At 39.6% G+C, this 19442-nt stretch overlaps 1 protein-coding gene across 2 annotated transcripts in view; it reads right to left on the reverse strand.

Moving 5' to 3' along the window:
• The window catches only part of RASGEF1A (RasGEF domain family member 1A), a 156507-nt gene extending 138471 nt beyond the window's left edge, over positions 1 to 18036 (reverse strand). For both annotated transcript variants that reach the window (XM_032116938.1, XM_032116934.1), the window contains exon 1: positions 17536 to 18036. The gene's annotated coding sequence lies outside the window, so the exon portion shown is untranslated. The remainder of the gene's footprint in view (positions 1 to 17535) is intronic.
• Between the last annotated feature and the right edge of the window lie 1406 nt (positions 18037 to 19442).

Here is a 19442-nt window from a genome sequence, read left to right on the forward strand (position 1 = left end):
GAAAGCCTGAATATTTAGGTCTTGCTTTCAACTCTGGCATGAGGTTGTTGCCTGTGACCAATCACATATGGAATAAAAAGAAGCTGCAGAGACACCCTTTTATTTCATGTGTTGAATATGTCTGGCCCTCCTGCCCTTGTAAGCTTTTATTTCAGACACTTGCCTTGCATATGTGTAAGTAAATAGAGGTGAAAACTCTGAGCCATATCACTCCAAAATTATCCCAGCTCTCCTCCAAACCAGCCTGTGTACCATCTAGAACTCTTAGGAAACCCAGGGACAGTGCTGCATATAGTGCACACCACAGTTAAACCTGAACCATGCAGCAGAGGGACACTGGCAATAAATCTCACTTGTCATATTAGGAAGGGAACTTTCCTGAAAACAGGCAGTATGCTTTCAAGAAATATTTCTTAGGGTTTTGAAATAGGGACTTGACTGTCCCATTTAGGTACCCCGGCCTACTAATTATTGTGGAAAATGTTTTATTATAAATCAAAATGTTCATTCTCGACTGGAAAAAGTTCAGTCTTTTCCAATGAAATGTCTTATGAGAAGTTACAATTTCTTGAAACAAAGAAAATGAAAAAAAAAACCCCAAACTTTGTAGCAATATTGGTGAAAAATGCTACTCTGTGAAAGCTACTGTTAATAAGATGTGAAATCAATACTAGTTAAGCTCATGGACATTTAACATCCATTTGACAGTTTTTACATCCTTGGTAGTTTCTAGTCCTATAGTCAGAATATTGCCCCATACTACACAGCTATAGCCTAATATATATCTATACATTCTCTCTGAAGTTTTAGGTGGATTTCTTTTTGTTCACAGAAATCCTCAAAATGTACATTTTGGTAGAATTGAAAGCTGTCAAACTGCTCTGTGTACCTGATGTAGCTGAAGTGAATCTGTGCCATGGTATATTAGGCTTGTGAGCTCTTTTTTAAAATGGAAGCTGTTCTATAAATGTTTTAGGCACAACTAGAATATATTGGGAGAGAAATCCCAATGGAAATAAATGCAGAGTGTGATTGGCTCATGCAGGCTCTCCAAGGTGCTGCCTACCAAAGACATATATAAAGAGCTCAGTCAGCTTTAAAGGTAGGTGAAATAAGCATCTGCTTATCCTAGCAAGATGATACAGCTTGCAAAGACATAAAAAAAGGAAATTTGCCCTGGTGGCTCCTTTGCTATTTGTTGGCAAGGAATATTTGCTGCTAAAATTTTCAAAATGTTGAAGCTGATCTTTCTAACCCTTTACAGAGGCTTGGGAGGCTAATAGGTGAGGGAATGAGAAAACTCTCAGAAATTAGTCTTCCTAGCAGCACCTATTTCATCTTGGATTTGTAGTGTGTGTATAAATAGGAGGAGAGTGGGCTTAAACAGCTGAACAGAAGTTTATCCATGGCTTGTTAATTTTACCAAACTAACAAGATACGGATGAAAGGTGCCCAATGGAAACAGGATTTGTTGCAGGGATACAAAGAAATTGCATGTAAGGAGAGTAGAGCCTTCCCCTCTGTATTTGTTTGATACAAAATAAGTAAAACCAGGACTTAATTTAATTTAATTTACCTACCGTATCTTCTGCATATCTCAGGACTAGTATTTTCCTCAGGTAGGAGTGGACAGTGAAGTGGAAATGTAACTGTAGAATCTAAAATGCTGGCTGCCAGGTGTCATGAGAGTGCAATTCTATTGAGCAGTTTTTGACATGGTCTTAGTTAAGAGTTTGGAAGAAAGCCATTTTTGAGCTAGTATAATAGCTGTGTGAAGTGGAAAGTAAATTTAATGCAGAAGCTAAGTCATTGCTTTGGCCAAGGAGATGAGATGTGAATTCAAAAAAGATCCTTCAGCCAGCTGAAGTTCGTGGGTTTTTTTTAAGCAAGTGTCTGTACACATATGCTGTGGTTGTATTTAAATAGATCCATAAATTTTTAAATATGACATTGTTTGGGAAACTTTATCTGTCTTCTTTGGCTTATAAAAGGCTGAGCAAGTGCTTAGGTGTTCAGAATAGTTAATCACCTCTTCTTGTTTACCATGGTCTATGGTTTGTTATGCCCCAGACTTTTCCCATCCCCTTGAGGTTGGATCTTACTTTATTCATTCTTAAAATGTGGTCGTATTTCCAATTAATAGTTTTGACTGATACTTGAAGTGCTTCAAAGGAGGTATGAAGACGGAAGGGATCAGAGAAGTGCAAACTGTTATTGCTATTATACTTCAGCTAAAACCAAAATTTGCTCTCTCTAGGAACAAAATCTGCCAAAGTTAATATTTATTGTAGTGGACTATCAGCAATTTATTCTAAACTCATGCAATGGAAATGTTCAGGTGTTGAAGACTGCAGAATTTAGCATTTATAAACCTTTGCTTTTTAAAGGAACCAACAGATTCATCATAGTTTTTGGATGATGTACAGAACTTCCCTTTCCATCTGACAGTGAAGATTATCCCTTCCTCTGCTTTTATTTTTCCCCTTCAGAGCAGCAAAATTGCTAAGTAATCCTGAAGACAGGAGCTATATTTATAGCCCCCCAGTTTTCTCAGTGAGAGAAACGTTAATGCAAATCAGTTTATGCCTTTTAAAGAATGCTGCAGTCATGTGATCCCTTCCTAAGTCATGAAAGATAAGGTTTGTCAAATTTGGAAGCTCTTGATAAAGGTATATCCTATTAAACAAAAACCTTTGCTGTTATGAAGTGAGAAATATACAATTAGGAAAAAACGTGATGTATTTCTTTAGGTAAAAACTGTGTATTTTGGGGGATTTAATAAAAACCTGTTAGACTATCCCCAACTCCTGACAACCACATCATTTGTGTAAAAGCTATGCTGCTATTTGTTAACATGGTTGCTATGGCAACTGAAAACCTTCATGTCTTCAAGGTAAAATCAGAAGTGCAGTGAGTGTGGAAATGCAAGAAGTGACTTTACACATACACAAATGCATGCTCTGTCTCTTGTTGCTCATTTCACAATAGAAAAGGATTAAAACTTTTCTCTTTTCTATTTCATTCTGGTGCTGGGAAGGGCCATTGGGAGTTCCGAGTGGTAAAATGTGAAATCCACTGAGGGACTGAGACACTACTACCTGCTGGGCTGCCAGTGATTTCAACAGATGGTATCCAGGTCTCAAAAGAGTCTAATTGGCTTATCATGGGCAATGCACGTGTAACAAGGGCTTAGATAAAGCCAGCAAATACACGTTAACTTGATGACTTGATTTTGTACCTGTGCTTTTAAAGTAAAATATAGCTAAGACAGTACAAATGCATTTGAAACAGCTGGATTCAAGCCTCTTGGAGCCTGCAGTCCTTTACAGGAGTTGTGCTACAAATTACTAAAAACACCTATGATCTATGATGGATATTGCAGGCTGGCACAACCTGTGTGTTTGCATGGGAAACTCTGTGCTGTCCCTGCTCTAGGACTTGTGAGCGAAGATCAGCTAATGTGTCTAAAGCATTGTCATGATCTGCACAATATCCATGGAATCTATATGCTCTACTTTAGGGAAAGGCATGGAATTCAGAAAACTGTAATTTTGTCCGAGGTAGTATAGCTTAGTTAATGAGCTATATCTATCAGTTTTAATGAGCACAAGGATTTTCCCGTTAGTCCTTTGCTGTTGGTAGGATTTTCTGAGCTTTTAAGTTTTATTTTAAGGCTGCTATTTGAGTACCCAGTGATAAGAAAAATAGTCACAGAAATAACTTTCCATTTGTGTGGTTTGCAGTCATCGGGTTTTCAAAAATCTCCATTGTCTGGTTTGAAACTGTTTGGTTTCTACTTCAGGCGCTCCATAATGTGTGTGTCCTCAGTGGTCAACCTAACTTAAAACCAATAAAACCCCCCAAAAAAACCCCCCAAACCCTCCCACCTGTTAGAGAAGCTAATTCTTTGTCTCTGACACATAATATGCCGTCTAGGAAAAAGTAGCAAACATTAAAGCACAAACAAAAATACCTGCCCAAAACTCTTGCAAACTCAAGAGGATAAAAGCCTGGTCTAGAAAGAATCTATGGGCTTGTACAGACCATACAGGAGAAATTACACTGAATCTGAAACTGGAATTAAGAGAATTTATTAATTGTAAAGTTTTTGTAGGATTTGAAGCACAGGCACCTTCAAATAAGTCTGGGAACAAAGATGACATCAGATGGAAAAAGGAAATCCCCCTCTGGAGAATGACTTCTAGAGATTCACTGGATTCATGTAGTTACTGTTCTCATACTGTGAGCAGGAGCACAGAAGCTGCTTTTGTTGATTTACACAATGAGATTATAGACGAGTGTAGATTATAGAAAGGGGGGAGCAGACCAGGAACCCATGCAGTATTATTTGTTGACCACGATGCTGAAACAGAATTTCCTACAAATCCTTATTCAGTTCCACAGTTCCTTGAAGGGCTAGGCACAGGTTCACACATATTTTGCAATATTTGCTGGCTGCTTGTGAGATAGAGTTGTTTGTAACATTCCACAACCTAGTCATAGGTGTATATGACAAGTGATATTCTGCTTTTTGTCATTCTCAGATTTTGTGCTACAGTTTCCAAGTTGTTTTCAAATTTGAAATTTGTTTTTGTAGTTGCTCTCATGTTAGAAAGTTACAAAAATAGGAGTATGAATTAATTAGTGGCACTGTTATTAAATTGCTTTTTGTATGAAACCTTGAGGTTTGCAGTTAAACACTTGTGTAGGTCCATTCTTCTGGAAAGAAACAGATATGCCAGAAGGTTTCTCTGAACTACTGATCTATATGGAGAGCAAGCAGTCTATAGAAGCCAATAAAGTGGCACCCCATGTCTCCAAATTAGCAAGCAACTAGAGTTTGATTAAAACTGCTATTGGATTCTGTAAGTTAGAGGGTTCTTACCTAGCACTATCTATAAAATTAATCAGCCACAAAATACCCCATGCAGATTGGCAAGCTCTTAATCCAAGAAGTTTTAGAAAATAAGCACAACTGGCACTTCAGATCCCCAGCATGTATGAGAACAGTATGCTTCACAGCAGTTTGTGACAAACCAGTGTGCATTTTAGCACTTCATCACTCATTGAGGCTGTCACACGTGCAATAAATGCACATACATGTCGTGCTATTCCTGGCATGCTGCTCCATTGCATGGATTGGTTATGGTATCCATGGTCACTGGCTGTCCCTTCCCTAAGTAGCTGCTTGTTCCTGGTTTCACATACGCTATTTGGAGCACAGCAGGGGATAAGCCTGCACAGGGAAGTTTGCTGTGAAATCTTAAAGGCATCAGCATTGCAAGTAGCCATTATATTGCCCCTGGAGAACGCTAAGGGAAATAATGTGATTATTCATTTGGATCTGAAGCTGTATGATAAAACCTCAAAAGCTATGGCAGCACAGGCTAGAGGAGTTCCTCTGTAACTCAGCATTCCAGTAGAGGCCTGGCTGGGAATTCAGTTCCTAGTCAGTGATCATATGAAAAGAAGGTATGTGTTTCTCTAGCTGCAAAAAGACAGATCTCTTCAAAGCACTGTTTGGTATCTCATTAGTGCTTCTCACACAGGCATTCATTAACCTTCTTCTGATGTGCTGTACAAGCTCTGCAGAATAAGGGAGTCACACTCCTCGCAATTTACAGTTCCAGCTAAACAGTCTTTACAATAGTATTAAGAATGTCCATCCCAGGTTGATCCAGGCCAGTAGCCCAGGGTCTTATTTCCCAACCCGTCATTTATTAACCATGAACTAGTATCGATGTTAGATGGCTGAGAGATGGTAATTTATAGACTTTTATAGTGGGTAGGCCTTTCTTTTGCCATACTGTGATGCTGGAGGAATTGGACAATTTTTTTGTCCAGGTCTTTGATAGGTTCAGGTTAGATATTTTGTTCTGAGCTTCTGGAGTAATTGTGTCTGCAAACTAATGAGATCCTACATTTCACTAGTTAGCCTATTCCCCAGGTACAGAGGGAAATTCTATGCCAGAGTTGTCAAGGTCTGGTTTATAACTTTGGCAGTTTCCAATATCCTTACACATATGGCAATCCAAAAAATGTCTGTCCTGGACTGTTTTGCAGTAGATGCTCCTCGACATAATTCTGGATTTCTGCATTTGCTGGCTGCAGTCAGCAGGATCCCCCTAAGTCAGTCTGTGCACAGCCCTCTGGAGAGGGATTCACAGGGGACGTGACCTCAGTGGGACTGAACAGTGGGGTGGGTAGGAATACGACTTTCTGCAGATCAGAATGATATTTACTGTAGGTCAAACCAGTTTATAATAAAATATTTTGGAATAGTCCTACAATACTGGTAAGGTAGAAGTGGGCATTGTTTTTTGCATTGCCTTCTTTCTGATTGCTTGAGTCTAGATGTTTTGCTCAGGTGATTCTGTAGTACAAGGTCAGTCCGTTCATTACTAGAAAGCAGCATTTCTTTCTCCCCAGAGTTTAATTTCTAAGCCTCAGAGCTGCTGCATTGTAAGACAATAGACGGTTAGAATCGATTTTAGAAAGTTATTGTTCAAGATCATTGCTCAGTATATTCCAAGGTTGCTACTTCATGCTTTTTTATAATTACAATCTCCACTTCACCAACTTATTTGTAATGTTTGGGTGATTTGAACTGAGGTATGTAATAGTTTCGTGTGTTGTTCTTTTTTCTATTTTTAGTTTCACAGCCCCCTGTGCCCCCCAACAAAAGAAATTTCATCAGACAATTTAATTGAGAAATCAATTATAATAGATAAATAAGTCTTGTACTGAATGTTGTGTAGTATAGAGTGTAATCATTTGTCTAAATAGTGCTGCGCATTTCAACTTGAAACAATTTGTCCCTCATAGTTAATTTATAAGTTTTGGTTGTGTCCAGGCTTCAGATGAGCTTTAGCAGTGTTGGGAAGGGGAAGGAAGTAACCACTGTGCAAGTTTGTGGCCTGTACTTGGTGACTTCCAGCAAGATACATCGTTATCCTCAAGAACTTGTGATTAAAAATTACTCCTCCTCTTTTCAGTTCGGTCAGCAGAACGCTGAATCTAATTTTATACCAGTGCTGACCTAATTTTAGGAAACTCTGTTCCTGTGGGTCCTGTGTTACTCCCTAGCCTATTTTCTGCGAGCCCCTCTTACAAGGGAATATGAGGCTTGTCTTGGAGTCTTAAAAACTTGACTAAAGGCAACACTTAGAGCTATTTTCATGTAGGAACTTGCTGCTTGCATCAGCTGTACCCTGCTGTAACCTTTCTTTTAAGGCTTTCTTTAGGTAGCAGTTATTCTGATTTACTGCTGCTTGTGGACACAGTAAAAGATGGAGCACAAAGGGAAGTCAAATTATCTGAATTCCTTTCAACTCAATACATTTCTCAATGATGCTTATTTCAAACGCTAGTATTCAAGTCTTATTGATATGGCTCATTATGATGTGAAAGCTTAGGCCTATAAATAATAAATTAAATATATCATAGCTTACCAAACAAATAGTTTCTAGGAGAAGAGCAAGTGATTCCACTCACTTAGATATTTATTGCACTAGCATTTATACAATGCAGGGGGGAAGGCATTAGCTTGAACCACTTCTCTTGTTTTACAGACAATCCCTTCTTTTTTTTAAAAAAGTGAGGACTCTTGCAGAAATAGATGGCGAACAGAGTGAGCTAGAAGAAAGTGCTCCTTTCAGGGAAGCTAAGCACACTGTGCCTGCTTCCCTTTGACACAGCAAAATGCCATTGTTTGGTTATTGCTTACACACTTTTCCTGTTCCAGTGTACCTGAGTTGAATAGTATCTATTGTCTGTGATAAACTGTGAATAGGGGATGATGAGGTGGTGGTTTCCTGGAAAGGAGCAGAATTAATCCTCAGAATTCCCCATCCCTTATAAAAGGCCTTCTGACTATTTGAAGACTGACAATGTGAGCATTGTTAGAATTCATGTGGCTTGGAAAATAGCCCTGTCCATTTAAGCACATTTTTAGGCTGGAAGCTTTTACACCAGTTACAAATATATTGATTTTTAAAAAGGAATTATTGACCTTTAAAACCCTGGAGTCAGCCGCTGCCTGGCCTATTGGAGACATTTGGTTATTTATATTCACAGAGGCCTAGGTAAGAGCTGGCAGTTTGGAGTCAGATCCTGGGCAGTGATCAGAACTGAGGGGTGGGTGATGAAAGCACAGGATTTACATGACATAGAATTATCCAAGACTCACTACAGAAGGCTGAGATACCACTTAACAGGACATCAGTCTATATTCCAGAGTGGGGACCTTAAACTTAATTTCCTTACTGCTTCTACCCTGTTTCTGGAACAATTCCCATACAATCTATGATTGGAAAAAGTTTATTCTTCTCTTCTGTGCCTGTCCCACTTCTGCTGTCATAACAGTAATAACATTTTAGCAGTATTAGGCTCTACTTTCTAAGCAGTTTAGCACTCACAGACATGTATGATTGTAGGTTTCTTTATGAAGGATATATGTATGTAACATTAATTTTCATATTTACCAGAAGATGACTAGGCTATTTCTGCTGTGCCTTGTATTTAATTTTTCACTTCAGAAAAGAAATTATTTCCTAAGTTCAGGCAGAGGAACAATTTTCTGGCTGTCAAAACATATCAAGAAGCATTATACGAATGGGATATTAGTCACTGTGAGTTAACAGTACAGATCTGAAGATAAAAACAGTGTTGTTATTTAGCGACTATACATTGATGATAGATTAATAATACATATTGGGTTGCTTTTCTGTTGATTTTTCTCCTGGTTTTCCTTACTCAAAATGCTCAGCTAGTATCAGAGATGTTTTCAGCCCCACCATGTTAACTGGCATAGAAAGTTTGGCTCTGGCAATCTAAGATGTTCCATGAAAAGAGGTTGTAATGATTTAGCATGGCTCTGAGTCACAACAGGTGAAAATCAAATCCTCACTTAGTTCTACAGCTTTCCACTTTTACACTAGTGAAATCCTAGCACCCATATTTCTTCTCTTCAGTATTTCTTTCTTCAGCAGACTACAGTTCTGTACTACTTCAGTACATTTAAGGAGATGTTTGCACCATGTTCCTTGTATTTCAGTGGTTGTTCCTAGGTATTTTCTTTCTTTTGTGCCTCACAAAAATCACTGTTCCACACCTCCACCATCTACAATAATCTGTTCCTTCTGGATGGACACCCTTAAGCACTGGCAGTGGGAGACTAAAATGCAGTGTGGCTACTGCCATCTTGACAATTTATGGGTACTGAACTGTCCAACAGAAGGATCAGAATTCATGATCCCTATCCTGCTGTCACAGAGAAAATCCATTTGTCCTGCAGTGCTTCAGAATGTGACTGACAGGATGGTGAAAGATGTTGAATTGATTTCTGTAGTGTGGAATAAGTGAATGCTAGAGTGGCGACCGTGTTTTGTCATGGTGTCTGGTCTCTAACAGCATCAGCCCCATCCCTACCCCCACTCATCTCCAGCAGGCATTATCCCTGCTTCCATTGCCCAAGGACTGTGAGCTGAAGGGTCAGATATCTTGTCAGAAGGTTTGCACCTAAAGACATGTGTTCCAGTTCCTGCCCACAGTAATGGACCATAGGACGGCCCTAGCTTTTGGAGAGGGGACATCTGTTACATCACCTCAATGCTCTATTTGTAATGTTATTTTGTTCCATTTGTGTCCAGTTCTGGGCCCCTCACTACAAGAAGGACATGGAGCTGCTGGAGTGTGTCCAGAGAAGGGGAAGGGAGATGGTGAGGAGTCTGGAGCATGAGTCCTGTGAGGAGCAGCTGAGGGAGCTGGGGGTGTTTAGCCTGGAGAAAAGGAGGCTCAGTGGAGAGCTTATCAGTCTGTACAACTGCCTGAAAGGAGGGTGTAACTGGGGGGTCAGTCTGCCAGTCTGGTCTCCCAGACAACCAGTGGCAGGATGACAGGAAATGGCCTCAAGCTCTACACCAAGGCAACTTGGACATCAAGAAGAATTTCTTCACTGAAAGGGTGGTCAGGCATGGAAATGGGCTGCCCAGGGGAGCAGTGGAGTCACTATCCCTAGAAGTGTTCAAGAAAGGCCTGGATGTGTCACTCAGTGCCACGGTTTAGTTCACGAGGTGGTGTTCAGCCAAAGGTTGGACTTGATGGTCTTGGAGGTCTTTTCCAACCTTAACAATTCCATGACTAGTATTTGTTTTCTTTTTCTTTTGTATCCATTTGTATATTAATCTTTATTTCTTTATTGATTCATCCCCAAATCTGCTATGCGTCAGAAACCTTGAGAGTAATGAGGGAGAAAATACCTTTTTCTTTTCTTTTTCCCTTTTCCTTCCCCTATTTCTTTCCTTCACTTTCCAGTGTGCTCTATTGCTCCCTTTTTGCCTCAGCTGTGTTCATTTTATTCATTGGAAGCAGCAATCCTGCAAACAAATTTTTCAGAGAGCTGTAGGGAGTGCTGAGGGAACTGATGATTTTCCTCTGTAAATCCTACTATAATGCTGCACAGAGTTGTCTCTCTTTGCCCTGTTTTTTCCTACTGTGTAGAAGCCATCCCTCCATTTTTTTTTGATCCTTTATGTTATGTATGCATTAGGCTCCAGACAATTTTATACGTTCCCTTTGCAAGAAATTGCACAGAGAGCTAATGTTTATGTTTACCTATTGAGGGGCAGCACTGATAATCTTTTGATTAATGTTAAACCCAGCAGTTATGCCTCTTTCCCCGTTATGTTATCCAAGAAACAATGCTGAGGGAAAAGTACATTATTCAGGTAGGAAACTCCCAAAATTAGTAGTGTGATGCGGCTGCAATTTTCCCGAGACTTCTGAAATTATAAGTTTTGGCATTTTTTTATAGCAAGTGGTAGAAGCACCTGTCATCTCTTTTTAATTCTAGCTCAGGTCCTCTAATGAGTTTTCTTTTCTTTTTAAAGTTTCTCTTAGCTTTCTGTGAGAAATGCATTTTGAGATTAAATTGCTGTGTTTAGACAGGATGAATATGTTGCAAGGTAGGGGGCTTATGGTTAGCTGGCTTGAAGAGACAGGGATGGTGCCACTCTGTTGTGATCAGCAGCTGTAAGGTCTTGCACTTGCAGCTTGTATTATCATTTTTTGAGATCTGAAACTATTTTTATTATAATGAACTTACCCATATAAGATGCTAGGTTTGACACAGGTAAAATTGGATGAAGTGATGGAGTTGCTGTGGTATGCTGGAAGTCAGACTCATTCAGTGGTCCCAATTGACTTTAGTATTTATGGATCTTTCTCCTAGTTTTGATTTTTTCTTTTTTTTTTATCAAATATCAAACTTCATTGCAAGCACAAAAATCCAACTTAATTATTTTCAGCTCCTGAGGTTTCAAACCCATTAAACAGCAGAGAGTCTCAGTAATTGTTTTATTACTAAAACTGAAAGTGTAATAATACTACTGGCAACAGAGGACAGTGAGCAAAACAATGAGAGAAATGTAAAGGCTAAGTAGAATCATTAAAGCTGTTTCACACGAGATAAACACCAATGTCAGGTTAATATTTCAAACCACAGACAGCAGGTTTAATTAACTCTTTCATTTCCCTTGTGAAGAAACTAGTTGTAGCAATATTTGGCTTTCTTAGAAGTGCAAGGCTTTCCGTATTGCTTCCTTTCCTCTCAAATCCGTTACCAGCCTTAAAGAAGTTAACAACTGGAGCATAGTAGGTGCTTTCTGCAGTTCCTGGTAACACAGAGGTTGTCTATTTTAGTTCTGTCCTGGCCCAGTTCTGTTCTGTTTTGTTCTCCAAGAGCAGTAGATGGGATAAGCACGGTCCCAGGTGGCTCCTGGCAGGGTATGGCATTGTTCTGCTGCACACACCCTGGTGGTGTCCCCAAGAAGGAAGCCTGAACTGTGTTCTGGCATGGCAGGGGCCTGTGTGTTTCATGACCTGAACTGTGTCCTGGAGTTTTATGGGATAATTTCTTGTTTACTATAGATTCAGCGTATTAGACATGACACAGTTGTGATTGTAAAGTTGTGAGGATGTGATTGTACGCAAGGCAGAGTTTATAGGTGTTTAGGAACTAAAGAAAGGCTGCTCAAATCTTCCATGTTCTTTTCTATTTATGTGAAAATGACTATTTAAATTTATTATTTTCCTAAAACCTTTCCTCAAAGATGACCAAATGTGATTTGTAAGGCTGTGGTTGCATTTCTGTTTTGAGGGTGTTTTTTGGCTTCTTTAGGATCTGGAACTTTTATGGTGTCATACATGAACATGTATGTGTATACAGCACACAGTTTCACAGGATTTTTGAGTGGTTTATCTTTTTGAGTTTCATGACAGAATTTGTAGTGTTTACAACTTAGGAAAAAACTCGAGTCTTTTCATTCTAAAAGTTGGAAAGAAGTCTTTAACAGAGAGTTATGTATCTCATTTTCTGTTTCCACCATACACTTTTTTTTTTTGCTCTTGTACATCTTGATGCATTGGTCTTGTCCCATAAAGCTCCAGTATCTCTACAACACACAAAATCATTTGCTACATGATTTCAAGTACTGTGTGGTTCCAGGGTCCAAGCTTCCCTATAAAGCAACAATTTACTTGGCTTTCGCTCTGGTTGCTTCACCGTGTGGATCATGGTATTGTCCCTGGTGTAACCTACAGATCACTTGGATGATGCATGTTTTGCTAAATGTTACCCAACATTGCTGGTGCCCTGAGGAATAAGAACATTTTTCTCAAACGCACATCATTAATATGAAAAGGTTGGGAAAGACGCGAGGAGAAATGGGAAGGAAAAGCCATATAGCCCTTGCTGAGTATAAATGAAAATTCATATCATGTCTAGCATCCATTTCAGATATGTCAGTCAGGAGAACTGTTCTAGAGAGTATACTCCTTCCTCTCAGAAGTGTTTCCCTTTGGACAGTTGTTAGTTTATTCACACAGATTGTCTTTAACACAACGTTCCTAAACTAGCCAACAACTCAGTAATGAAATTGCCTCAAAACCTAAAGAGAATACACGTCTAGCATACTTAGCTTCCTCATGATTTTTGAGATTTGAATTACAATCAAAAAAAAACAAACAAGCAAGCTGATATTGAGTGAGAAGACTTTTCACATGTTAATGAAATGAATGAGAAGAAAAAAAAGTATTTTCCTGTTGGTTCAGTTTTGAAAGATGTCAGTTTTCACAAATGGAAATTATTTGACAAATCTTGAGTATGGGAAAAGCCACTTTGTGATGAACACAATATTGTTTTTATTTTGTTTGAGCAAGAAAGAACTAAAACAGTGTCTTGGAATCTGCATCATCTGTGTTTTATTTTAGAGAAAATACAGACCACTGTTTGGATTAAATAAATACAGAACTAATATAGGTTTTAATGGAAAAATAATTAGTCCTAACAAAATAATTAAACAGAAGCCTGAAATTCCTGATTTTATTTTAAAGAAGAATACGTTCAAACTCAGTTGTGACTGAAATTGGACATATTACCTTGTATTTATATTAGATTCTGACACTATTTCCATGCATACATACTGAGATACACTACACATTTGTTACATTACTCCTTTATGTTTCAGTTGGATGTACTCTTCACTGGTGTAGGTGGTCAAAGTTTTAAATTCTATTGGATTGAAAATGCTAGAAGAGTGTGGTAAAGTTTGTTGAAAAATGCAAGAATTGAAGGTGAAGAAAGCAACAAGTACACTCATCACTAACTTACAGTGTGTTTGAAAGATACCAGGAAAGAGTTTTTTACACAGAAAGTGGTTGGACAGTGGTCACAGCTCCAAGGCTGGCTGAGTTCAAGAGGTATTTGGACAACTCTTAGGCAGAGTGCGTCTCTTGGGGATGGTGCTTTGCAGGGTCAGGAGTTGAACTCAATGATCCTGATGGGTCCCTTCCAATTTAGCACATTCTACGATCTTATAATTCTAAGACTTCTTTAATTAAAGAAAACTGTTCTCCTCAAAAGGCAATGCCTAATCATGAGGGTTGGATGCCTGTTTTGCATCACATACATGCCTTACTTTAACCCCTATAAACATCCTCAGTCTTAGACTAAGATTAGATTTGGTCTTAATTGATGAGAACATGTTACAAGAAGGTCCTGGAAAGCAATATAGCAAGTGTGCAAAATGTCCCCTGTTCTAAAAATAGGGCCTGTGTAAATTCAACTTGAAATACCATCTTTATGATGATTAATAGAACTGTTTAAAATGTTATTTGTAGGTGCAGTTGGCTTACCTTATAACACAGTACTATGCAGTGGGGAGGAGATAGTTTTGACTCTGTTCAGGGTGCAGGGAATGCATCTACAGCTGCTGGAGCTACAGTGATATTAATAGCTATGAAAGTGGCTAAGTGTGTTTATCTCAAAGGAGATGAAACTTTGTCCATTTTTGCAGGCCTCTGTGCAGAATATGGTTTATCAAGTAGTTGGGACGGATTTGATACCTTCCTAGAGGTTGTTATCAAGAGCTTGTTCATTCCTGCCGTGTAAAACCCTGTTGATTTGTTTAATGCTCTTCATCTTTGGATGGAGCTTTATGTTCAAATGAAATATACAGAAATATCAGAGAAGTGAAGACCTTCTATTTAAGCTGACTTTTTGAGGCAAAGAACTTGGCTGAACATTTTTCTTTTCTAAAGGAAATCAGTTATAAGGTTGAATCCACTTAACTAACCACAGCAAGATGTCTGCCTCTCCTGAATTCAGTTTCTGGAGGTGAAATGCCAAGAGGGATGTGAAACTCAGAGCTGAGGTAATCCCTGGCCACCCATCAGAGCAGCTGCCTGACTTTACTTTTACCTGTTTTTTGGCTGGATTAATCTTGTAGGCTCAAGCAGAGCTCCAGAGTTGAGCATGTGTCTGTCTTACAGATGTTTCCTCCCAATTCCAGTGTACCAGCTATGCAATCTTATTGCTCCCTGAACATGTTTCATTGATAGCAGATTCTCCATTTGGAGTAAAATAGGTAGGACAGTAGGTAGCATTGTGCTAATTTTCCTTGTGTTGTCCTCCCAGCTCACCAGTAAATGAATGACCCAAGAACCTGATCACAGAGAAATAACACTGGAAGTGTTTGTTTATTTTACTGAAAAATATTACGCCAGAAATGAAGCTTCACAGAAAGACCAGTGATAACGCCATGCCACTCATATAAGTCTTGCCACCTGGACCACAGCCAGACCATTTTTCTGTCAGTGATACTAAATGCCATACGTTTCTTTAATAATTCATGTTGCAACAAAAAACCCCTCACGTTAAAGCATGTGTTTCTGCTTTACAAACAGCTCCTTGCACGTGTGCTGACTTTGCAGCTGCTTCCTGCAGTCTTTGACTTCTGTAATTAGAACAACTGGCCAGCCCAGCTAATGATATTAAACTGACTGGTCTAGAATGTCATTTATCTCAAGGGTCTAATTTGCTGAGTACAGGGCAGCACAATACAAGGCTTGCATGTGTGATGGATGTAACTTGGGGTTTTTTTATCTCTTGTTGCTAAGTTACAATAAACTGTTATCGCAGTAAATTGTCTGCATTTAAATGGACTAAGATTCCACCTGAAAGGAGGCACCCAGATGAAAACTGATAATATACTGATGTCTCAGAAGAAAGGAAAATAACACAGAAAAGCCCAACTTGTGAACAGGATAATTTTGTATTCTAGACATTAGCCAGACAGGCTCAAAAATAGCTGCTCAGACCCCAGAGACTATGACATGTGCTTTACTAGCAAGTGACTAAGAGTTGGTGTACAATAAATAGGTACTAATTTAAAAATAAGTTGCATGAATATTATCAACTGTTAAAAGAATCGCAATGATCTGTTGTCTGAATTGTACTTTAGAATTACTTTCCCTGGAAATAATCTGATACCCTTGCAGTCAGGCACCATATCTAAATGCTAACAAAAAGAAGTAAGTAAAAAAAAAGTCTCTGCACTTGTCGAAATTACTAGGAATAATCTTAAAGCATAGTGTTGGTAAATGCTTTCCACTTTTACAACCCAAAAATTGTACCATATTCTGATGGAAAATGATGTAGAATCCATGCTGACACATCAAGATGTTGTCCTACCTCTTCCTGAAGCTCTGTATTAAATTCCTGAAAATTCTCTGAAAGAAGAACCTTTTTTCCCCTAACCTATTTTAAAGAGTGCATGGAGGGGGCAGTAGCTACAGGCAGTGTTTATTGGTGCCATGTTTGAGTTCATTCCAAAAATATTGGTGCTGGGTCAACAGACTGTGGGTCTTGGTGGCTACTAGGAAGCTGAGTGGTGTTTTTTTGTTAATTGCTGATACCTGTTTGGTCACCTCCATGGGTGTGATTAATGTGGGACCTGTCATCTTCCTTGAGCAGAGAGTCCTTTTCACGGCAGTAATGTCAGGGCAGTTTTTTGTGGGTTTAAAAGTCCACCCTTAATAAACCTATTGCCAGTACTCAGAAGGTCCGGACAAATAGAGCGTGTAGGATATTGCAGAAAAATAACGTATAAGAAACCCAGATAAATTCAGTTACAATTGGGATACTTTCCACACTACAGCAAACCTGTAAACCAAACCAAATGTCTTCCACTGCAGTTACACCATTAAAGATCCAAAGGTAAGATCGTGGAATTCTGCAATGTGCACCAGCTGGTTTGATACTCTGTTTATAGATCTAGAAAAGCATGATGCTGGGTTAATTTTGAAGGTGTCACCCTCTGAAGAAAGCCATTTGGTAAAAAGCATTGGATTGACAGAAATGAAGCTGTAGACATTCAGTGAAAGATTTCCATTAAAATCACAACTAAAAACTGTCAATCAGCCCCAGAAGAAACCTGCTTAGATAACTCTGCTAGAAATACTGTACCTCCTCAGAAAATGGAAGAATATTTTGCTAGGATTTCAGAATGGGGAGAAACAGCTTTTCCTTTTACTTTAAATTGCTGTGCCAGAGACATTTACTGTCCTTGCAAAAACCCTCCTGCAACACTGAATTTTTGATTCACAGCAGAAAAAGCAGAGAGGAATGCAGACAGGATATATAGTGCAGCACTGCCTGTGCTTCAGCAGACTTGTTCTGGTGCTTTCAGCAAGAACTACTTTTGAAAAGCCTGAAAATGGATCGTATCTATATGAGATCCCCTCAGAGAGAGAGGGAATGACAGGGAAGCGTTTCCGTGGACTGTGGAATTTCAACTCATTAAAGTGATGAAACAACTGCTGTGGGAATGAATCCACACGGAGTCCATGACAGACGCCTGGTACGCTCCATTCCCAGCAGCACAGCACAAAAGCCTCATCATTTAGCAATACTGAGAAGCTTCTTGTATCCACGGGAGCAGGTGGTAGTGCAGCCACAAAAGTTGCATTAAGGGGAGAAAATGCAGTCACTAGGTTATATTTTGACCTGCCGTCTCTCCCTGCGGGGGTAGCTGGGTGGTGCACACAGGGTTAACACTAGAAAGACACACCGATGGCATGTAACGCCAGGTGTTCAGACACCCACCGAATTACTGCCGGTGCCAGCTTTTGTACACAGCTTGGCACCCTCGACGTGTTGGGTGGCTGTAGGGTAAAAAAGACACTTAAATCTCTTACCTTGGTCTAGTCCAGTGTAGCTTTTTGGTTGTTCTCCGTCCACTATCAGAAAAAGAGAAATTAATGCCAGATTCCAGTGAGTCATCCTAAATGACAGAGTAGGCTCACTCCTCGCACCGGCTGCTGGCTGCCTCTGCTGTGTGACAGCTGCCGGCTGGCTGGGGAACAAGCGTGTCCCATTCTGCAGCCTGCGGCAGGGGGAGAGGGGGAAGGCAGCGCCGGCGAGAGGAGCTGGGAGAGAGAGCCGGAGAGAAGGACCAAAAGAGAGAGAGGAGAGGAGAGAGGCAGGAATATACCATGTGGCTGCGTGCTCCCCTTCCCCGCCTGGTGCTCAGCCTCGCAATGCGCTGCCGAAAAGTTACTTTTTAATATGTGATGTACTCTCCGATTCTAGAGCCTCCCTGCTCCTGTCTTCTCTTTAGTCTGTGCTGGGGGAACTTCTCGGCATTTCGGCAATTCCATTATCATCTCTCTCCTTTGGAGGCTGGCATGGAGGCTCTATGCAGAATATGTTCAGTAAAGGACATCTCTCTGTGGCTGTGTGAAAAGCAGCACTTGGCTCCTTGCAGCAATTTCATAGGCTGTTTATCTGGGAGTGGGAAACCAAGGGCAAGGGTGGTAATTCTGGGATCAGAGGGGGAAAAAAAAATAGGGAAAGATGTTGGGAGCCCCAAAATTTTATACAAGTTAAGGAGAGAAACGTTTCTTCATTACTCCTAACAGAACGAGGTTGGGATAATTTCTGAGTCTCTGGTTTATCATCGCAGGACGTGTCTCTGCAGATCAGAAATTGGTGCTAGAGACAGAACCCATCCTGGGGATTCCCAAAATATTTTCAAGAGGAAAAAGGAAGCTGTTGGAGTGGGTAACATTGCACTAAATGGCAAAGATTTCTCTGGGCAAACACTACTAATTTCTAATCACCTTAAGTCTCCAAAGTATGATTTAATCATTTCATTACACTCACACCCCTTGTATGCATAAGTTTGTTTACACAAATATTTTCTTAGGAAACTAATAGAGGACAGCTTCAGAGAAGCTGTAAATACTTCAGTGTCACCAGGAAAATGGAAGAAATGTTTAGGTTCTCACTGTTTGCTAACTAGTTTGCTAAATCTGGAAGGCTTTTGTGGGCTTTTGAATGGCCTTTATTACATTATTTGTAGTACTACCTCTGTGTCAAGCTATGCTCCAATGCTCTGAATATTTATCAAATTTATCTGTGCCTAAAAGGGGTGGTAGTGTTTCATATTTTATATTCCCGCAATATGACTGTGTGTGGATGATCTTAATCCTGACTAATTGGCACAAAATTCCCAAAGAAAACTAGGAAAAGAATTACAGCAAAAGGTGAAAGAGCTATGATAGGTATATATTCTTGGTTAGAAAACTGAATGTAGGCTAATTTCACAACCCCTCCAAATAATTGCACCAGTTAAATATCCATTAGGTGTTCTGCCTGTGTTTCCCTCTGCAGAGTACAAAATGATTGGGTTTTTTATTCTGGTCTTATTGGATAAGGATAGTCCTGTGAGAATGAGATATGAGTTCTTCAGATCTTTTTTTAACATTTGATCTAATTATATATATAATTCTGACTGTGCCAAAGGTACTAGGGATTTACTGGACTCTAATTCATAATGAAGCAGAACAGCAGCCCATATCCAAGAGCTTAGGAAAGGTTTCCTTAAGCTGATTGCAGGCAAAATCATACTTTGGGGTTCTTTTCCCCCTGAAAATTTGAACCAACTCAGCAACCTTTTTTTAACCCCATTAATTTCCACATCTAACACTGCATGATGGCATGAATTGTAAATACCTGTGAGCCATGTGCTACTGTAAAGAGATTTCTCCTTCAGCCTGTGAGTGAACATGAAGTATATCCACAAGAGTGTTTAATCTCAACT

This window comes from Corvus moneduloides, chromosome 8 (assembly GCF_009650955.1).
Source record: "Corvus moneduloides isolate bCorMon1 chromosome 8, bCorMon1.pri, whole genome shotgun sequence".
Classification (NCBI taxonomy): Eukaryota; Metazoa; Chordata; class Aves; order Passeriformes; family Corvidae; genus Corvus; species Corvus moneduloides.